This window comes from Macaca thibetana, chromosome 4 (genome assembly GCF_024542745.1).
Source record: "Macaca thibetana thibetana isolate TM-01 chromosome 4, ASM2454274v1, whole genome shotgun sequence".
NCBI classification, from domain to species: domain Eukaryota; kingdom Metazoa; phylum Chordata; class Mammalia; order Primates; family Cercopithecidae; genus Macaca; species Macaca thibetana.
In genome coordinates, this window is record NC_065581.1 from 68,828,992 (window position 1) to 68,852,029 (window position 23,038).

Sequence of the window (23,038 nt, forward strand, 5' to 3'; positions counted from 1 at the left end):
TGTTCCATCCAATCAGATGTCGGAAAGCCCAGACAGTCCGCGGGAGTGTAGCCAATAGAAGGCGACTCCGGCAACACACCCGCCCTGATCCACTAGGAACAAACCGCTCCGAGCTCGGTGGTGGGACCGATCCTGGCGCCCAGATCAAGCCAAGTCCGGCCAAAGCTGTGTCGCAAAGTGAGAATCTGAAGACAGGTCCGGTACTTAAATGGCTATGATTCTAAAAAGTTGAAGATGGGAACGGTGGAAGCACAAAATCTTTACCCTCGGCTTAAAACACCTTTTCTGGCGAAAGTTTGTATGTGAAAGAAAGCTGAACACTTTGTAGCACTGTTTAAGTGAAGGCCTTTCCTTTTAGAACACTGCTTTGCAATGCCTTATCAGCCGAGCTCAGGTTGGTGCATTGAGTCCCGAGCGTTTGTGTTCCTAATAAGTTTGCCAGAATGTCGGATATCTGAAACAGGTTAGTTTCTATCCTGCCCCAAAACACAGACTGTCACTGGCACCACCATGTTGTGGTTTTTTTTGTTTTTGTTTTTGTTTTTTCCTTGAATGAAAATATAAGAGTTCTGTATGTAAATCATCTTTATTGTGAACTTTATTTCTATAATAAAGTCACACAAGCTATCTTCAGTGGAGGTTGGATGAAATACCGGAAAAGAACAATGTAGAGACAGATGATAGATATGTGGGATATCTCTATCCATCTGCCACCCATGTATCAATCAAGAAAGGACTTGAGTAAAGCACTGGCTATAAACGACTGTACCTTTTGATCACAGGACCTTACAAATAATAGACACACTAGTTGTTTGTTTATTTGATTTGAATAGGATGACTCATTTGTTATTGTTCATAGGAAGTTTATAAACTTCATTGAGTTGTTTACTGAAAGTGGATTACAGCATGACGAAAACAGTATTTGGCAACACGTATTTGCGTATTTCAAAATAAAATTACACTTATTTGTACTTCAAATAGTTATGTCAGTTTATTTCTTCGGGTAATAAACTGTGCATTTAAAAAATTTTGTACACATGTTGCATGCTCCTTCTTTATAAATTATTTTGATGACAAAATACATTTTTTAAAGGATGTTCTGGACAATGAATGGAAAGAAGAGATCTGAAACAAGAAAAATATGGCTATATTACCTCCTTGCTTTCGTGATTGAAACTCACCACACCTTACCACATTAAATTCGGGGGATAACATGACCCCTGAAATGAAGTTTTATCAACAGGTCCAGGTTCTGGATTGACCTTGAGCCAATCTCTTAATGACTAACTCTGTTATAAGAGAACAATATGCCTGGCTCTACCTGCCTCCTTGGGGTGCTGTGAGATCCAACCAAGATAGTGTTTGTCAAGCACTTCGCTTTTTGTAAAATACTGTGCCAAGTGCAGAACTGTCTTAAATGTGTTATTATTCTCTGTTTATTATCAGAACATTAATATTTCCTCGACTGCACATTTTTTCAATCTGAAATATATTTTTGAGCCCATCAGTTTTCTTTCAAAACAGATTTGAATGAAACTCCTGCCTGCTCATTCTAGATCAAAGCAGTACTTTCAGGGTTTCTTTCTTTCTCTTTTTTAATGGAGAGGATGTTAGAAGAGAATACTGAGGAAAGAATTCTAGATGGAAAAAGTTCGAGAAATTTTATTCACTCTTAGTGTATTCCTCTCAGTATATTCCTCAAAAACAAGATGGATCATAATGTCCAATTTAATACTCTGTTCATAATGTTTAAAAACTTAAGCAAGTTTCAATGTATACGCCTAAAATAAGTTAACATATCCTATGTCTGCTAATACAGTCTTAGATGGAAGTTGTAAATGGCTGGGTCAAAGTTATACCCATAAATCAAGTACTGAATTTAAAATTTTGGAGGCATTTATTAAAGATTCACTTATCACTTTTGTACTTAATTGTCAAAGAGGAAAATAAATGTGTATTTTTAGATTTTGTGTGTCATAATATAATTTGTTTACTTTTTCCCAAAATATGCACTCTAGTACAGAAGTTTAATTATTACTCCAACAAATGTACATGTGGTAACACTAGAATGTAAAATTTGCTGAATTTAGTTGAACCAGCAGTTGTTAATTTTCAGTTAATTAACTGTACATATTTCATTTTCTGAGTGAAAATTGTGGAAGAATTTATCAATATGAATTCAATATGCATGATTTATTAAGTATATTTAAGTCAAAACCAGTGAGTGGTGATTTCCTGATAATCGACAAGTCCAAACCCATTTATTACATAGAAATGAATATTTCAGTGATTGTCTGGGTAATATTTGTGATTTCACTGTGGTGATGTTTCATTCACTAAGTGATATTTTCAATTTTTCATCAGCGATTTTCTCATCAGTTGTCCAAAATGGAACACAAGAGTGGAAGCTATTTTAGAGAGCTATCAGTTTTAGCACATTTGAAAATGTTTATTAGAGAAACTGACTTTGGGGTTAGTTTTAGCATTTATAAAGATTGTTTTTAAAAAATACATAGACAGACATTTGTAAAGATAATTTTTAGAAAATACATAGACATCTTTTATAAGTTGCCTCACATGATCTGTGATAATATGACTAATCACAATATTATTTTCTCTGTATCTTTGCATTTAATTTGCTATCATCTTAAGATTGCTTCATCAGTGAATATAACAAATAACTGGATTTATATCTTCTCGATTTTGATAGTTGAAATGCTTCTGAATTTCTTGTCTTGGACAAATCAGAGTTCCACGTGACTTCCCAACAAATAACCGAGTCTAATTCATTAATCTGAAAATGATTTTATTAGGAATAATGAAATATTATCTATATCGAGAGAATAGAAAAATGATTAGTTCTATTTTTCTTCCTATTTCTTACATGGATGAGAGAAAAATGCCTTTGTGAATCACATCAGATCCCTTTAACGCTCCTTTTACAAAACTTGTATTTTGTTGATTTCTTGAACTCAACCATGTAGTTTCCTTATTGTGTGATGTATCTACGGCAGGAAACTTTTATGTGCATATGGAGTAACAGAGAAAATTTCAGAAAACGTTGGTGAGGGGCTCACTAGACTCCCTTCTCCATTTTATCTTGGGTCACAGTCCCTCAGGAAAATTTCTTTCAGTGTTAAGTGTTAGGAAAAATTTTATTTTTTCCGAAATGAGATCTTTGCAGCTTCTCCTTCTTATTTCGACTACCAGGAAGCTTGGAACTAAATTTACAGCTTAATTTAGCAAGGTATGGCCTGCTTCGCTGTAATTTTTTTTTCGTTTTGTAAATTTTAAATTTTTGTAAGTACATAGTAAGTGTATGTATTTGTGAGGTACATGAGATATTTTGATGCAGGCATATATGTATAATAATCACATCAGAGTAAATGGAGTATCTATCACCTCAAGCATCTATCCTTCCTTTTGTGTTACAATCCAACTATACTCTTTAAGTTCTTTTAAAATGTACAGTAAATTTTTGTTAACTGTAGTCACCCTATTGTGCTATCAAATACTAGATCCACTCTAATTTTTTAATAAACACAACGTTTACCTTGCCATGGTTCATCTATACCTTATTAGCTTATATATTTGTACGTATGCATTTTATTTAAGCTCTGTAAAACACTTTCTGAAATGAGATGAAATATATATGAATAACATATTCTGAGCCTCACATAAACTCGACTATGAAGAGTTAAACATAACCAGAATGTGTGGTGAGAACAATATGAAGGATATTGCTGATATTTCCTTCACAGAGAAATAGGATTCTAATTCACCAGCTATAATCTCTCTAAACCTTTTCCAGAGAGGCAAGAAGAAAAATAGATGTACTTGACTGGGAAATTTTATTACATTTATTTATTTTTTTCTTTATTTATTTTTTTTTTTTGTGACAGGATCTTGTTGTGTTGCCCAGGCTAGAGAGCAGTGGAATGATCATAGCTCACTGCAACCTCATACTCCTGGGCTCAAGCGATTCTCCTGCCTCAACCTCCCTAGTAGCTGGGACTACAGATGCACTCCACCATGTCCTGCTAATTTTAATTTAATTTGTAGAGATGGGAGCCTTGCTATGTTGTCCAGGCTGCTCTCAAACTTCTGGCCTCAAATAATCCTCCCGCCTTGGTCTCCCAACGTGCTGGGACTACAGGTGTGGGCCACCGTACTTGGCCCAACATTTACTTTTCAAAGTTAAGGTTATTTTTAAAAGTCATCTCCTGAGTGACATATTGTCTTAGCACTGTTGCAGAACTTCATCTTATCCAACATTTTTTGTTTCATAAGATACATTTGAATTAACTAGAAGTTGTAGGTTAAAAATATCCCTTTAAAATAGAATGGTTTACACAAAGTAGATGGTAACATCCCTCTTCCAAGCCAGAAGGTCAGCATGTAGGAGATCCTCAGTGGAGTTAGGAGGGTTTCAATCATAAGGGATAGAAAACTCAACCTGACTTAAATATAAAAGCAAATGTATATTAGTGCATATAATTAAAACTATACCACCTTGATCAAGTAAAAGTAAAGGTACAGCTAGCTGACAAAGGTGGGAGAGGAAAGAAGGGGGCCAAAGAAGAAAGCTGGGTAGGGGCATCATGCCACATAGAGGGGTGCCGAAAAACTGTATTGGACAAAACGTAGTTTTATCCAACTTTATTAGATAACATTTTTTGGACAAAAAACAGAAATTTAAGTAGCTACTTCTACATTACAACCAACAAAACTGAAAATGATAATATAAGTATCAAGATTGCAGAGGTGTTGAAAGAAGGACTAATGTAAGACCTCATTTTACATAGGTCATTTTATATAGCTGAGGGTCAGGTAGATAAATAAATAATAAATAACAAATATAGAAATATACTAGTTATTTCATTATTTAAAGTTCATGTTTTGTTCAAGCAAATAGTTTATGGTTTAGTTTTCTACAGGCAGACACCAAAAGCAGAAATGGTTAAAAGGATTTTCCTTTGGAGGAGGGGTTGTTGTAATTACATGTGAGGAGGGTTGTGGTCTTATTTGATTTTTTTTAACCAACTGTGAAGATGGTTTTGGTGAAAATTGTCAATATTACAGAAAAATGTCTTAGCAGGAATGTATTTAAAAATAAATTAGGGTATCCATATATAGGGAAACCACAGTTGTATTTAGTGTAGAATAAAATGGAATTTAGGACTTAAGTAAGAATGTATATGATGGTTTTCAAAAAGCAAATATAATGGATATATAGTGAAATTATTTTATGCTCTTCACAAGCAATTCATAATACAGTAGATTATCTTATTTTTGTGCTCGAGAACAACTGTGCTGCCGCTGGATCCCAGAGATTATAGGGCAGATTGGGTATGGGAGAGTGCTTGTTAAATGCCTGTTTGTTTTTTGATGAAGTGATTGTATCATTTGAAACTGTTTGACTCAGCACACAGGAAAACTCAATAGAAAACGTGTGCAATTCTGAGCTTCATCGTTTGAGAAATGAATGAAAATTATGGAGAAGATTCCATGAAAAGTTACAAAAGTAATTAGAAATCTGGAACACAGCCGATTTGGAAGAATGAACATTTTTGAGCTTTTGGGGCTCCAAATTTTCAGATATAATTCATTGTTAATTTTCTGTGCAAGTGAAAGAGAATAGTGAGTCCACTGCGAAATGCTCCACGGAGGTCTATTAGAATGTTTCATCTTGGATAAGAGGGAAATCAACCCACGGGACTGGCATACTATATTGTGAGAATTCATAGGCAAGGAAAAATATCATCACCAGAAGCCGTGGAGGAAGAAAAGGTGTGTGGGTGTCAGGGTGGGTGTGAAGGGGTGTGTGTGTGTGTGTGTGTGTATAAGACACCAGGCTGAATAAATGTTTCAATCACTGACAGTTGATAATAAACAAAATGAATCTAAAAGGCAAGTCTAGAATAATTAAAGAAGCATGATAGAACTGAAAATCTACTGTCAGAATGTAATGCTTAATCCTAATTTGGAGATGATATTGTGGAAACTACCTGAACTCAAACCAAAGCATCCTCATGTAGATGGCGTCTTTCCAAGGTTGTCTGAAAATAAATACAGCAATAATAAACATTTATTTTTCATTCATGTTTTTTCACTTAGAAAGCACCTTCACATATGTAACATCACTAGATCCTCATAACTTTTCCTCAAGATGATGAGGAGGCATCTCAGTATAGTATTTCAGTTCAAAGATATATTTGAATTCTGCTCCCTCAGTGGGACTCAACCAAGCCATTAATTCCCCTGGGCCTTTAAATAAGGATGATAACAATTATAGGTGTTGACTCTATCTCTCGTTGCATGTTCTGAGATGGAAGCAACTAATTTGTGTGAACATGCTTTGCAGACCCTTATGTGGGTCACCAATGTTCTTATTAGCATGGGTTCTATTCCCATTTTATAGATAATGAAAAGGAGATGCAGAGATCAAGAGATAATTAACCCAGTTAGATATGGTGAGTCCATGGCCCCAGATCCCAAGGTCTAATTACTCCCAATGCTCATTCCACTACTTTGATCCAAACTTTAAAGTGTGATCAGTAAATACAAAATTAGAATTGTCTGGTGGTTTCTTCAATTTTTTTTTTGGATTGAAGAGTTAGACTAGTTGATTACCAGGGTCATTTCAGCTGTAAATCCTACAATAGTCAAGAATTTGCTTTCCCAACATGCTGTGGGGTCTCTATTTCCCTCCAGGGGATGAAGATAACCAAACGATACAGTTAAAGAGTGCTGTTTAGAAAACAGAGAGAAATTTTCCTGGCTCCAGAGAGAAGAGATGAGGTAGAGAACCAAGAAGATGATGTGAGGCTGGGAACTATAAAGAATGAAATAATTCATAAAGATTCCCTGAATGTGAGGATAGAAGAGACATAGAGGATTTCCAAGGCACAAGTGCAAATTTTCAATAAAATCTTCTAAACACATAAATGGTCTTGTCTGTGGTTTTTGTAGTGGGCAGGTATGGGTGGTTATTTGTCTGTTAGGTTTTGTTTCAATGGAATCAAGTAGAGTAAATGAAAATAAAAGGTGAATATGAAAATGTAAGCCCCTCCCTTACTTCCCCTGGAAAAAAGAAAAAAAAAAAAAAAAAAAAAAACTCCTTCTCAGAAAAATTATCAGGTCTTTGGATCTGTATCTAGACAACATATAGCATAGAATAAAAACAAAGAGCAAAAAACTTAATTATATATTTAAGCCTGTGAGAGAAACAGAAAGACAAATTTCAATATGTTGAGATTGCTGCTGAAAAGTAGAACGACGTATAAAGAAGCCAACATCATGTACTTACTGCTGTAAAAGCTAGTTGTTCGATAAAGTTAAGTATATCTATCATTGCAAATTTTGCCCTTAATATATCATCCAACAAACATTATGTTTGATTTATGTAGGGCAGTGTAATAAATTGTGATCTGTTAAGGATATATCCTATATATTGATATAAGTAGAATAAAATCCTGAAAGATCAAGACCTAAGTATTAACCTACGCACTTTTCTGTATTTTTTAATTGTTTCCAATACATTTGTTATAATAAAATCCTTTTAAAAGCCCTTTAAAAGGTATATAATTAATAAACCCTCACTCCTCCATTGCTACCTTAGTTATTATATAGTATATAAATAAAAAAAGAAGTGAATGGCTTGTATTAATTATATTATTTATTTTATATTGAAAATCTCTCTAGTTGTACTTTTGAATGAAAAGTTTGAATATTCACTGTGACAAAATAATTCATTTTCATGACCAAGTGAAAACAAGGAATTAATGTAAAGAGACAAAATGAAATTTTAGTGTCACACCTCTAACATCTAAATTATAGGTTTTTGGTCAACTGTTTATTTTTCTTTGAAGGATATATAAAATCTTAGTTATTAGCTCATTCTAGGCAGAATATTGAAGGACTAGTAAATAATATAAAAACAAGTAGTTGCAAATTTTGAAAGACAGGAATTTTCACTTTCCTTTTTCTTGTTTTTGTTTTTGTTTTTCTTTTCTTTCTTTCTTTCTTTTTTTTTTTTTTTTTTTTTTTTTTTTTTTGAGACGGAGGCTTGCTCAGCCTCCCAGGCTGGAGTGCGATGGCGCGATCTTGGCTCACTGCAACCACTATCTCCTGGGTTCAAGCGATTCTCCCATCTCAGACTCTCGAGTAGCTGGGATTACAGGCACCTGCCATCATGCCCAGGTAATTTTTGTATTTTTCGTAGAGATGGGGTTTCACCATCTTGGCCAGGCTGGTCTTGAACTGCTGACCTCAGGTGATCCACCCACCTCGGCCTCCCGAAGTGCTGAGATTACAGGCATGAGCCACTGCACCCAGCCGAATTTTCACTTTTGAGGACTTTAGAGTAAGTAAAGAAGATAAATGATATACATATGGCACTTGTTGAGTGGTGTAATTTAGAACAAAGTTCTCAACCAGGAAGATTTTGCCCCCAGGGAACATTCGGTAATGTCTGGAGGACATTTATGGTTGTGACCTTCCCCTGAGGGAAAGAGGGTGCTACTGGCATCTGGTGGGTAGAGGCCAGAGATGCTACTGTACATCCTACAATGCGCAGGACAGACCTCCAATGCAAAGAATTATCCACTCTAAAATATCAATAGGACACAGGTGGAGAAACCTTGCTTTAGGTGCTTATTTTTTTATGGAGAAATGACTTAGTACCAGCAACTTCAAAACTTAAAAAAAAAAAAAAAAGAAAGAAAAAGAAAAGAACCCTTATTTATATGCTTTCTTTTAAGCAATGGAAAATGGAAATTTTATTTCCCTCTCCTCAAAGTAGAACTATTTCGAGTATATGCTTTGTAAATAAGATAATATTTAAAAATTAAAAGTGGTTCACAGTGTTTGAGAAAACAAAATTGGAACAGTGAGACTTGGAAAATAGATGTGCTTCTTCAAGTTAGCTAAGACTGGCTTTTTTTTTAGAAAAAAATCCTCCAAAGAATATTTTAGCTAGTTATTTGAAACTGTTGGGAATGTGAATCCAATGATCTGTCAAGAACATATATTAATAGTGACTGCTATTCTCCCAAGAAATAAATGAAAACACAAAATGCACTTATTACAATGTTTTATGTGCCCTTCAGAATCTTGAGTTATCAGAAAGGCAGTTCTGGAAAATAATGCAAATACACAGGGTGATGTCCTTCTCCTCACCATCCCAGTGTAAAACTTGTGGTCTCTTAGGAAGATCCTGGGGTAGGAAAACAACAGAAAGGTGGGCAGCGATTTGTACTGTGTTAACCACATAACCCTGAAGCATTTTTTCAGGGCATTTTAGAATAGCTTGGTGTTGGTTAGTGCATGAACTTCAGTGAAGGTCATTGCGTCTTTTTTTTTTCTTCCCTAGAAAGGGCATTAACATGATTGCTTGTAAATAAGAATGAAGACTATTAACTAATGTACACCCATTTGTCTCATATTACTCCTTTATTACTCTTTCCCTTAAAAAACAGAGTAAGTTTTCATGAAGGATGAAAAGGCATTACATGACTGTTTCGTTTTAGTTTTTAATTAAACGTGCTTAAAGAGCTACAGAATTGTCTTTGGCAGGTTAGATGAAGACATGCTGAGGACCAAGTTATTTTTTGCTGTCAGAGGCTTTCTTTGCAGTATATGGTAGAGTTGATTCTATGAGGTTAATCAGAAAGGCATAAATCTCCTTCTGTAAATACTTATATGTTTTAGTTGGTGCAGGGATCAGGAGGGAAAGAGGATTACAGGTTACTTTGTAAATGTTCTATACTGCTTTATATTTGCATAGTTATTTTGTTAATAATCTCCTTCTAGTCATAAAAGTGATATCTGTTCACTACTTAACATTTGGAAAATTCAGGAAAATATTTTTAAAAATCTGCAGACACCACCACTCACAACACAGGTCAACTTCCTTCTAATCCTTCCATAAAACAGGGCTCACTACATGCTTGATTCTACCTTCTGGCTCTACCATATTCTGATCATTTACACATTCCATCAAACTTCTTCCAAATCAAGGTTGTTTTTTGTTTGTTTGTTTGTTTGTTTGTTTTTTGAGACGGAGTCTTGCTCTGTCACCCAGGCTGGGCTGCAGTGATGTGATCTCAGCTCACTGCAACCTGCGCCTTCCAGGTTCAAGTGATTCTCCTGCCTCAGCCTCAGCCTCCTGAGTAGCTGAGATTACAGGTGCCCACCACCACACTCGGATTTTTTTTTTTTTTTAAATAATGGCTGCAGTATGTGTTTTAAACGGCTGCACCAAACTCAGTTCGGTAAGTTTTTTTCTCTCCTCTATAACACCTAGATACATATAATGTTCACAAGTCAATGAGTTCTGAGGCACACATTGATAATAAAGGCTATGGTTTATGCAAATTTTCCTCCTTGCGGATTTGCCATTGTTCTGTCCCTTTCCTTCATAAGCTCAAAATGCATTATAATATGATGCATTTAAGAGTAACATTACAGAGATAACCTTGACTCTATCCTAATTTATTAAATAATGTTCAAATTTTGGTACCTTTACTCTCAGTAGTAACAAGTTTCTTGTGACACACCTCACAATTGACTTTGGTATTATGTGACATCTCAGATGACTAACACTAAATTCAACTAAATGCAGTTGTCATGCAGCAATAAATGTCCCTGCCGCCAAATATTCTCTAATTACTTATTTCTGTTAATTGTCTAAAAGTGGAGCTACTGTACTGAAGGACATTAATTCTTGATATAGATTGCTAAACTTGCTTTCTAGAAAAGTTGTTCTGATTTCTAATCTCACATTCAGCAATACTGGGTGTTGGAATTAAGTTTCGCTAATTTGGTAAGTAAAAAACAGTCTTTAAAACAAGAGTGTTTGAAATTGAGTAATTTAATCTTCCTCCTCATGTTTAGTTTTCTTTTCTTCCTTACCTTTCCCTCTTTCCTCCCTTCCTGTGTTTCTCCCTCCTTCTCTCCCTCCATCCCTCCCTTCCTCTCTTTTTCCTTCTATGAAATATCTATTCATATTCTTTGCTAACCTTTCTATTTAGGTTTTAAGATTTACATGAGCTCTTTATATATTAGCTATATTAAACTTTTTGTCATAAATCTGTGTCAATTATTTTCCTCAGTGGTGTGCTTTTAAAACAATATTTATTTTTTCCTCGCGATAGAAATTTCATTTCAGTTTTTCATACTCTGTCTTGTTGTAGGGAAAATTCAAGTTATATTTTCCATAGTAAAATGAATACTATTTCAGGGGACATTTATTTTAACGCCTTTATAATTAGAAAGCACTTTCCCATCCTGAGACCTGATAAATATCCACATTTTTTTCCAGGAGTGTGTGTATGTGTGTGTGTGTGCTTTCAGGGTTTGTGTGTGTGTGTGTGTGCTTGCTTCATACATGGTCTTACTCTGCAGCCCAGGCTGGAATGCAGTGGCATGATCACGGCTCACTGCAGCCTTGATCCTCCCACCTCAGCCTCTGGAGTAGCTAGGGCTACAGGCACATGCCACCAAACCTGGCTAATGTTTTGTATTTTTTGTAGAGACAGGTTCTCACTATGTAACCCAGGATGGTCTGGAACTCCGGGCTCAAGCCATCCTCCCACCTTGGCCTCTCAACATGCTGGGATTATAGAGGTGAGACACCGCACCCATCCTCAGTTTTTAACATTAAAGCATTTCATCATTCTACAGTTTGTTTTGCTTTTATAGCATAAAGGGAGGAATTATTTATTTCAATTTGTTAAATAATTATCTCACACAATCAATGATTGTCTTTTATGGCTTTACTCATTTGTGATGCCAACTTTCTCATGTAGAACCTTTTTATTGTCATTCTTTTTTTAAAAATTAGGAAAAAGTTTTAAAAAACTTTTTTTAGTGACTTGTTCTCACTCTGTCACCCAAGCTGAAGTGCAGCAGCGCAATCACAGTCCACTGCAGGCTCCACCTCCCCAGGCTCAAGGGATCCTCCTGTGTCAGCCCTCTGAGTAGCTGGGACTATGGGCGTGTGCCACCCTGCCTGCATTGTTTTGTTTTTTAATCTACTAGAATTGGCTTGTGGTCTATCCATTCTCTACCATTGTTACAGCTATTTTCACAACCCACTGGGACAAACTTCCCCTATTTAGCTTTCAGTCTTTTTTTCTCTCTCTCTCTCTCATTTATTCCTCCGATAAACTTTAGAATTGCTTTGAAAATATACTCTCTATCACAGCCACACTCTAAGAATTTATATTGGGATTTTCATGGATTACATTAAACTTATTTTCTTTCCATTCAGCCACAGATATGTTCTTTTTGTGAAAGTCTTTTTATTCCTTTTACAAGCTCTTACCGTTTTCATTGTATTGGTCCTATACAATTCCTTCAAAGATTATTCTTGTAATTGTGTATCATGATATTGTGCTTATTGTTGTGAGTGGAATATCTTCATCATATTTTGATTGGCTATTATTATTAGCAATAGGATTTTTGTATTTTTTTCCACCTTGCATCACTCAACTGAACTATGCTATTAAGTCCAAAATTTTTTTCAATGATTTCCTCATATCTATTTCCCTAGGTTTTGTTTTTGTTTTTGTTTTAACTAGAAAATTATTTACTATCCAATTACCATGTTTGAGGGATACTCAGTATAGCTATAGACCCTGTCCAGCAGGGAGATTTGACTGAGAAAATCCTATTCCATTCTACTAAGAATTGTCCATAGATGTTATCATGAAGGGAAAAGGTTTATACTTAGGCCTATTGCCTCAATAAGTATACTGGACCACATATGTATTTCCGTTTTTTGTTTGTTTTGGCTACCACTTCTAGAATGATGGAAATGACGGTGGTAATAGTAGATATTCTTGACTTGTTTATAATGCTTTTAGAGTAGTATTGTTAAACCATACGACGTTAACTGTATGTTAATGATAAATATTCTTTATAATGTACATGAAATATCATTTTATTCTGAGCTTATTCAGCAAGTTTTAAAATCCAAGAGAGTTTATTAAATTTTATCAAATTATTTTGCAGATCAATTGAGATGTTTATGTATTTACTTTGCGACCTATTGGTGCGATATATTCATTGGGTTTATATGCATGAATTCTTTAGAGCAATCCTTAAATATTTAGGCTAAATTATTATTTTAATACACCTGAGATAAATATGTAAATCTTTTATTCATACTTTTACATCTGTACTAATTATTTTTAGGTTTTACTGTGAGGGTGATCCTAGCTTTGTGAAGTGAGTTGGAATGTTTCCTATTGTTTTTCTATGTACAAGAAGAGTATACCTCGTAGTGATGGATTTGTTTCTTGAAAACTGAAAAGCACTTATTGATTTTTAAAAAAACTCTGCTCTGCAGCTGTCTTGAATTTAGTCATTGAAAACTTTTTCAGTTTCAGTTCTGCAGCATATAGTTGTCCATTTAGGTTTGGTAGACAACTTTCTACTCCATTATATTTGAATCTTTATTACTAAGATTTTCAAATTTGTTAAACTGATGAATTTGTACTAATACTTTTAAAATAGCATTTAAAAATAATCTTTAAATCAGTTATTAAATCCTTTTAAGACTGTAAGTCCTTTTTTATTTCTAATTTTGTTTGTTTACTTTTTTCTCTTGATTAAATTTACTAGGACTTTTGTATTGCAGTTTGTCCTTGTCCTTTTGTTGTTGCTGTTGTTTCTGGGACAAGACTCACTCTGTCGCCCAGGCTAGAGCGCTAATATTTTGTATTTTTAGTAGAGACAAGGTTTCACTATGTTGGTCTCAAACTCCCGGCCTCAAGTGATCTGCCCACCTCAGCCTCCCAAAGTGTCAGGATTACAGTGTGAACCACAGCACCTGGCCTGTTCTTGTTCTTTAGGAATTTAGTACTGTAGTTTATTCGTCAACTTTACTATTTTTCTATTTTTCTCATGCATTGATTTATATATTTATTTTTAATATTTTCTTCCTCTCATTTAGATTCTTTCATTGTTCTGTCTTAGCTTCTTGAATTGCAGTTAAATTGATTTTTTTTTTTTAATTCTCTTTTAGTTAGAACAAAAACCATTTTAGGCCACAAACAGTATTTTCCTTTGAACACATTCCATAAAGTTTGACAAATAATGGTCCTATTTTCATTACTGTAAAACAAGTTTGTAATTCACCTTGGATTTTTCTCTCCCATATAGCTATATAGGAAGGCATTTGGTAACTTCCAACGTGTTGGGATTTTTGATTGTTTAAACTTTAAAAAATATATAGTTTGATTGCATTATGGTCAGAGAATGCAGCTCCCTATAATTTCTGATTTGGAAACTTTTGAACATTTTCTTTGTGGCAGTATTTGTTAAATTTTTATAAAAAGTTATTATATTCATGTTGAAAATAAGATACATGTATTTTTTAGTTCTTAGAATAGACATCAGTATATCTGTAAATTCATCTTTACAAACTGTACATTTTAACCAAATATCTGTTTATCCAGAGCTAAGAGAGATGTGTCAAAGTCACCCATAAGAAGTTACTTTCCTTTCACATTTCTAACATTTTTAACATTCTTGATTTATGTATGTTGATATTATGCTAATCAGCTTATAAAGTTGAATAACTATTATATTTTCCATGTGAAGTATATTTGTATTAATATGTAATGACCCTCTTGGTTACCATTAATAGCTTTTTGCCTTTGTGTCTTTTCTGAAATTAGTATTTCCTGTTTTCTTTTGTGAATGTATGATGTATATTTGCCCATTCTTTTATTTTTAACTTGTGCATATCATTTTTGTCTTAGAATGGCTTTTTAACTATCATGTAGTTCAATGTTTTTAAACTGGATTCGAAGTATTTTTAATTATTCACAATTATTTTTATAACTAATATATTTACTCATATTTCTTTTCTCTGAGCTTGTGATTTTTCTCATGTTTTCTTAGTTATATTGCATATGGCTTATAAGCTTTTATACTTTCTAGTATTTTAGAATATAATCATTGGGTTTTTAGTTGTATTAAAGATTACCTTTGGGTTTTTCAAAATTGTGCTTTAATTTTTATTTTCTAATGATTGGGACTATAAAAGAAAAGAGATTTTGTCTCTTTTCAGACAAAATGAGGAAGTTAGCTGTTTCCTTCTCTGCTTTGTCTTTCCTCACTTCTCTGTTTCTCTTAATCTATAATTTTAGACCCAGATAATTGCCATTGAATTAATTTTTACTTTCTATGTTTCGCTTCTGTTTCATAACCATATTAGCAATAGTTATTGAGATTTACCTTTCTGTTTACTGGTTTTGATGACTTCCTCTGCTTGAAGTCTTCATTAGGATTCATCGCTTGGTTCACAGAAGTACAACTTTAACATTGTCAAAACCATACTTGGCTAGTTTGTTTTCCAAGCTCTTGCAAACCCAGGAATATAATTTCTCTTTCCTTCATACCTGAGGGTCAAATTCTCTGGGAACACAATTCTTCAAACTTTTACCCTCACAATGTTTTCCCTAAGACATGTTGCTGTGTTGTTTTCTATAATTTTGTTTGTGGAGAATAAAGTCTTATAAATAGCATGTGTTTCACTTTTATCAGAAATTATTACTGTTTTCTTTTCTGGATGCCTAAAATACGTTTTTTAAATAATTAACTTCAAGAGAAGAAGGAGGATCATGACAGATGGGAGGCAGGACTAGATTGCAGCTCCCACTCGGCCAGAGAGAGCAGCATGTGGAGTCTCTCATCGTGAACTCTTGTTCCAGAACGACTGTAGGAATAAATCAGGAAAACCGAAGAGGACCCACAGACCCTCAGAAGGAAGTAGATTACTCCTGAACCCAGGAGACACCCCAAATACTGTGCGGGTGTCCATGGCTGAGAGACTCACAAAAGGTTCACATCACAGGACTCCGTGCAGGCAACCCCCAGTACCAGCCCAGAGCCAGGTAAACTTGCTGGGTGGCTACATTCAGAAGAGAGATAATAATCACTACAGCTTATCTCTCGGGAAGCCACATCCATAGGAAAAGGGGGAGAGTACTAGATCAAGGGAACACCCTGTGGGACAAAAAAATCTGAGTAACAGCCTTGAGCCCTAGACCTTCCTTCTGACAGAGGCTACCCAAATGAGAAGGCACCGGAAACCAACTCTGATAGTATAACAAAACAAATAATCCCTGATTTACCTGTAAAAGAATTCGGGAAGTCAGTTATTAAGCTAATCAAGGAGACACCAGAGAACGGTGAAGCCCAATTTAAGGAAAGTTTAAAAATGATACAGGAAATGAGGAGAGACATTTTCAATGAGATAGATAGCATAAATAAAAAACAATCAAAACTTTGGGAAACAATGGATGCACTTAGAGAAATGCAAAATGCTCTGGAAAGTCTCTGCAGTAGAATCAAACGAGCAGAAAAAAGAACTTCAGAGCTCGAAGACAAGGTTTTCAAAATAACCCGATCCAACAAAGACAAACAAAAAAGAATAACAAAATATGAACATAGCCTCCAAGAAGTCTGGGATTATGTTAAATGACCAAAGCCAAGAATAATCAGCATTCCTGAGGAAGAAGAGAATTTAAAAGTTTGGAAAACATTTTTTGGGGGAATAATTGAGGAAAACTTCCCTGGCCTTGCTAGAGACCTAGACATCCAAATACAAGAAGCTCAAACAACACCTGGGAAATTCATCTCGAAAAGATTATCACCTAGGCACGTTGTCATCAGGTTATCTAAAGTTAAGGTGAAGGAAATAATCTTAAGAGCTGTGAGGCAAAAGCACCAAGTAACCTATAAAGGAAAGTCTATCAGATTAACTGCAGATTTCTCAGCAGAAACCTTACAAGCTAGAAGGGATTGGGACCCTATATTTAGCCTCCTTAAACAAAACAATTATTAGCCAAGAATTTTGTATCCAGTGAAACTAAGCTTCATAAATGAAGGAAAGATACAGTCTTTTTCAGACAAATAAATGCTGAGAGAATTCGCCACTACCAAGCCAGGACTATAAGAACTGCTAAAAGTAGTTCTAAATCTTGAAACAAATCCCGGAAACACATCAAAACAGAACCTCTTTAAAGCTTAACTCTCACAGAACCTATGAAAAAAATACAATTAAAAATAAAAACAAAAAACCAAGGTATACAGGCAACAAATAGCACAATGACTGGAATGGTACCTGACATCTCAATACTAAAATTGAATGTAAATGGCCAAAAGGCTCCACTTAAAAAATAGGGAATTGCACAATGGATAATAATTCACCAACCATCTCTCTGCTGTCTTCAAGAAATGCACCTAACACATAAGGACTCATATAAACTTAAGGTAAAGGGGTGGAAAAAGACATTCCATGCAAATGGACACAAAAACGAATAGGAGTAGCTATTGTTATATCAGATGAAACAAACTTTAAAGCAACAGCAGTTAAAAAGGCGAAGAAGGACATTATATAATGATAAAGGGCCTTGTCCAACAGGAAAATATCACAATCCTAAATATATTTGCACCTAATACTGGAGCTCCCAAACTTATAAAACAATTACTAATAGACCTAAGAAATGAGATAAACAGCAACACAATACTGGGGGACTTCAATACTTCACTAACAGCATTAGACAGGTCACCAAGACAGAAAATCAACAAAGAAATAATAGATTTATATTATGCCCTGGAACAAATGGACTTAGCAGATATTTACAGAACATTCTATTCGACAACCATGGAATATACATTCTATTCATCAGCACATGGAACTTTCTCCAATATAGATCATATTATAGGCCACAAATAAGCCTCAAAAATTGTAAGAAAGTTGAAATTATATCAAGTACTTTCTCAGACCACAGTGGAATAAAACTGGAAATCAACTCAAAAGAAACCTTCAAAACTATGCAAATACATGGAAATTAAATAACCTGCTTCTGAATGATCATTGGATCAACAATGAAATCAAGTTGAAAATTAAAAAATTCTTCAAACTGAATGACAATAGTGACACAACCTATCCAACCCTCTGGGATACAGCAAAGATGGTGCTAAGTGGAAAGTTCATAGCCCTAAATGCCTACATAGAAAAATCTGAAGGAGCACAGACAATCTAAGGTCACACCTCAAGGAACTAGAGAAACAAGAACAAACCAAACCCAAATCCAGCAGAAGAAAGGAAATAACCAAGATCAGAGCAGAACTAAATGAAATTGAAATGAAAAAATATATATAAAAGTTAAGTGAAATAAAAAGCTGATTCTTTGAAAAGATAAATAAAATTGATAGACCGTTAGCAAGTTTAACCAAGAAAAGAAGACAGAAAATCCAAATAAGCTCAACTAGAAACAAAACAGGAGACACTGCAATCGACACTGCAGAAATACAAAAGATTGTTCAAGGTTACTATAAACAGCGTTATGTGCCTAAACTAGAAAACTAAGAGGGGATAGATAAATTCCTGGAATGATATAACCCTCTTAGCTTAAATCAGGAAGAATTAGATATCCTGAACAGACCAATAACAAACACTGAGTTTGAAATGGTAATAAAAAAATTACCCATAAAAAAAAGTCAGGACCAGACAGATTCACAGAAGAATTCTACCAGACATTCAAAGAAGAATTGGTACCAATCCTATTGACACTATTCCACAAGATAGAGAAAGAGGGAATCCTCCCTAATTCAATCCACGAAGCCAGTATCACCCTACTGCAAAAACCAGGAAAGGACATAACCACAAAGGAAAACTACGACCAATATCCCTGATGAACCTAGGTGCAAAAATCCTTAACAAAATACTAGCTAACTGAATCCAACAACATATCAAAAAGATAATCCACCGTGATCAAGTGGGTTTCACACCAGGGATGCAGGGATGGTTTAATATACACAAGTCAATAAATGTGATAAACCACATAAACAGAATTAAAAACAAAAATCATATGATCATCTCAATAGACTCATAAAAAACATTTGACAAATTCAGCATCCCTTTATGATTAAAACTCTCAGCTAAATCAGCATACAAGGGACATACCTCAACGTAATAAAAGCCATCTATGACAAAACCAGAGCCAACATTACACTGAATGGGGAAAAGTTGAAAGCATTCCCTCTGAGAACTGAAATGAGAGGAGGATGCCCACCCTCATCAATTCTCTTCAACATAGTACTGGAAGTTCTAGCCAAAGCAATTAGACAAGAGAAAGAAATAAAAGGCATCCAAATTGGTAAAGAGGAAGTCAGACTGTCACTGTTTGCTGATGATATGATTGTTTACCTTGAAAACACTAAAGACTCCTTCAGAAAGCTCCTAGAAATGATAAAAGAATTCAGCAAAGTTTCCAGATACAAAAATAATGTACACAAATGAATAGCTCTCCTATACACCAACAGTGACCAAATGGAGAATCAAATCAAGAACTCAACCCCTTTTACAATAGCTGCAAAAAAATATATAATACTTCGGACTATACCTAACCAAGGAGGTGAAAGGCCTCTACAAGGAAAACTACAAAACACTTCTGAAAGAAATCATAAATGACACAAACAAATGGAAATGCATCCCATGCTCATGGATGGATAGAACCAATATTGTGAAAATGACCATACTGCTGTGTCCGGAGTTGATTCCTTCCAGTGGGTTCATGGTCTCACTGACTTCAAGAATGAAGCTGTGGACCTTTGTGGTGAGTGTTACAGCTCTTAAAGGTGGCACAGACCCAAAGAGTGAGCAGCAGCAAGATTTATTGTAGAGAGCGAAAGAACAAAGCTTCCACAGTGTGGAAGGGGACCCCAGCGGGTTGCTGCTGCTGGCTGGGGTGGCCAGCTTTTACTCCCTTATTTGTCCCCACCCTTGTCCTGCTGATTGGTCCATTTTACAGAGTGTTGATTCGTCCATTTTACAAACCTCCAGCTAACTACAGAGCACTGACTGGTGCATTTTACAAACCTCTAACTAGCTACAGAGTGCTTATTGGTGCATTTTACAATCCTAGCTATAGAGTGCTGATTGGTGCATCTTACAATCCTCTAGTAAGACAGAAAAGTTCTCCAAGTCCCCACTCAACCCAGGAAGTCCAGCTGGCTTCACCTCTAACTGCCAAAAGCAATCTACACATTTCATGGAATTCCCATCAAAATATCACCATCATTCTTCATGGAACTAGAAAAAACAATTTAAAAATTCATATGGAATCAAAAAAGAGCCCGCATAGCCAAAGAAAGACTAAGCAAAAAGAACGAATCTGGAGGCATCACATTACCTGATTTCAAACTACACTATAAGGCCATAGTCACCAAAACAGCATGGTACTGGCATAAAAATAGGCACATAGACCAATGGAACAGAATAGAGAATCCAGAAATAAACTCAAATACTTACAGTCAGCTGATCTTTGACAAAGCAAACAAAAGCATGAAGTGGGAAAAGGACACCTTTTCAACAAATGGTGCTGGGGTAATTGGTAAGCCACATGTAGGAGAATGAAACTGGATCTTCATCTCTCACCTTATATAAAAATCAATTAAAATGGTTTAAGGACTTAAATCTAGGACCTGAAACTCTAAAATTTCTAGAAGATGACCTCGGAAAAGCCCTTCTAGACATTGGCTTAGGCAAGGATTTCATGACCAACAATCCAAAAGCAAATGCAACAAAAACAAAGATAAATAGCTGGGACTGAATTAAACGAAAGAGCATTTGCACAGCAAAAGGAACCGTCAGCAGAGTGAACAAACAACTCACAGAGTGGGAGAAAATCTTCACAATCTATACTTCTGATAAAGGACTGATATCCAGAATCTACAACAAACTCAAACAAATCACCAAGTAAAAAGCAATGTCATCAAAAAGTGGGCTAAGGACATGAATAGACAATTCTCAAAAGAAGATATTCAAATGGCCAACAAACATATGAAAAAATGCTCAACATCGTTAATGATCAGGGAAATGCAAATCAAAACCACAATGCAATAGTACCTTACTCCTGCAAGAATGGCCATAATCAAAAAATCAAAAAATAATAGACGTTGGAGTGGATGTGGTGAACAGGGAGCACTTCTACACTGCTGATGGGAATGTAAACTAGTACAACCACCATGTAAAACAGTGAGGAAATTCCTTAAAGAACTAAAAGTAGAAGTACTCCATTTAATCCAGCAATCCCATTACTGTGTATCTACCCAGAAGAAAATAAGTCATTATACAAAGAAGATACTTGCACATTCATGTTTATAGCAGCACAATTCACAATTGCAAAACTATGGAACCAATCTAAATGCCCACCAATCCACGAGTGAATAAACTGTGAGATATAGATATATATATGATGGAATACTAACTCATCCACAAAACGGAATGAATTAATGGCATTCACAGCAACCTGATTGAGATTGGAGATATTTTAGACGGAGTCTCACTCTGTCACCCAGGCTGGAGTGAAGTGGTGCAATCTCGGCTCACCGCAACCTCCACCTCCCTGGTTCAAGCAATTCTCCTGCCTCAGCCTCCTAAGTACCTGGGATTACAGCATATGCTACCGTGCCCGCCTAATTTTTTTTGTATTTTTAGCAGAGATGGGGTTTCACCATGTTGGCTAGACTGGTCTCGAACTCCTGACCTCAGGCAATCCACTCGCCTCAGCCTCCCAAAGTGCTGGGATTATAGGTGTGCGCCACCGTGCCCGGCCTGGAGAGTGTTATTCTAAGTGAAGTAACTCAGGAATGGAAAACCAAACATCATATGTTCTCACTCATAAGTGGGAGCTAAGCTATAAGGATGCAAAGGTATAAGAATGACACAGTGGAATTTGGGGACTCAGGGGGAAAGGGTGGGAAAGGAGTGAGGGATGAAAGACTACACATTGGGTAGACTGTATACTGCTAGGGTGATGGGCACACCAAAATTTCATAAGTCACCACTCAAAAACTTACTCATGTAATGAAACACCACCTATTCCCCCAATAACCTATGGAAATAAAAAGTTTTTTAAAATTAACTTCATTTTTTAACAGAACATAACTCAATGTAGTTGTATTTTATTTCTTTCCCATTGATTTCTGCCCTTAATATAATGAACACTTTTTTATCTTACTTCTCAAGTCCTTTAATGGGATTATTTATGTACAGTTTCTTTTTACATCTGGGACATTTTTCATGATCACATCTATTCAAATTGCTTGTTCAAATTCAAATTTCTTTTTCTTGAGATTATCTGTAACTCTTAGGTTGAGTTTTGGTTCTTCATCTTCCGGGACTACCATCTTCTTTCTGAGGATTTCCATCTTTTTCATTTTACTCTGCTTTCTGGGGAAACTACTCAGGCATGTCCTTAAAATTCCTGATTTGATTTTCCACAGTGCAAATTCTGGGACACATTGCTTTTGTTATGAATTTAATTCACCTACTGAATATTTTAACTATTCAAAAATGTGCTCATTTATCTACTACTTTATTGATGAACACTGGGGTTGTTATGAGACTTTTTGCTATTACAAATTGCTATACTGTAAACACACATGTATAACTCCTGATGCACTTAAACAAGAGTATCTCTAGGGGTTCTTGTCTGAGTGGAATTTCTGAGTTTTACAAGTACATTTTTAATGTACTCGTATGTCTTTTTTTAAATCACTCACGTCTCTTTTACTCTTATCTCACTTTCATTTCTTTTATTCTCTTCACAAATTTCTCCCCTATTTCATAGAGAAAATACTTTCTTGCATGCTATAAAAGGTGAGGAACATCATCTAAGGTAGTTAATACAACTTTAACAGGTGTGTTTTTAATATAAGAGTTGAGAATTGTGTTCCTTTTCCCTTTTCTTTCAGGTGTACCATTTTCAGTTCCTTGTGGGTTTTGATTCTTCTGTTTCTATTCACATTTATATAACAATATTTTTAATGCAAATGTTATATGTCAGTACATCTCAGCACCACGATTTTTTCACTGGGGGTACTGATAGGCTAATATGGCAGCTCTTAGCCCAGTTAATACCGTATGTTCTAGTTGACAATTCTACTGCTTATGATGAAGTTTTCTTCGTAATCCTCAAATCCTGACATTCTGTCCAGCTGGAAAGTTGTA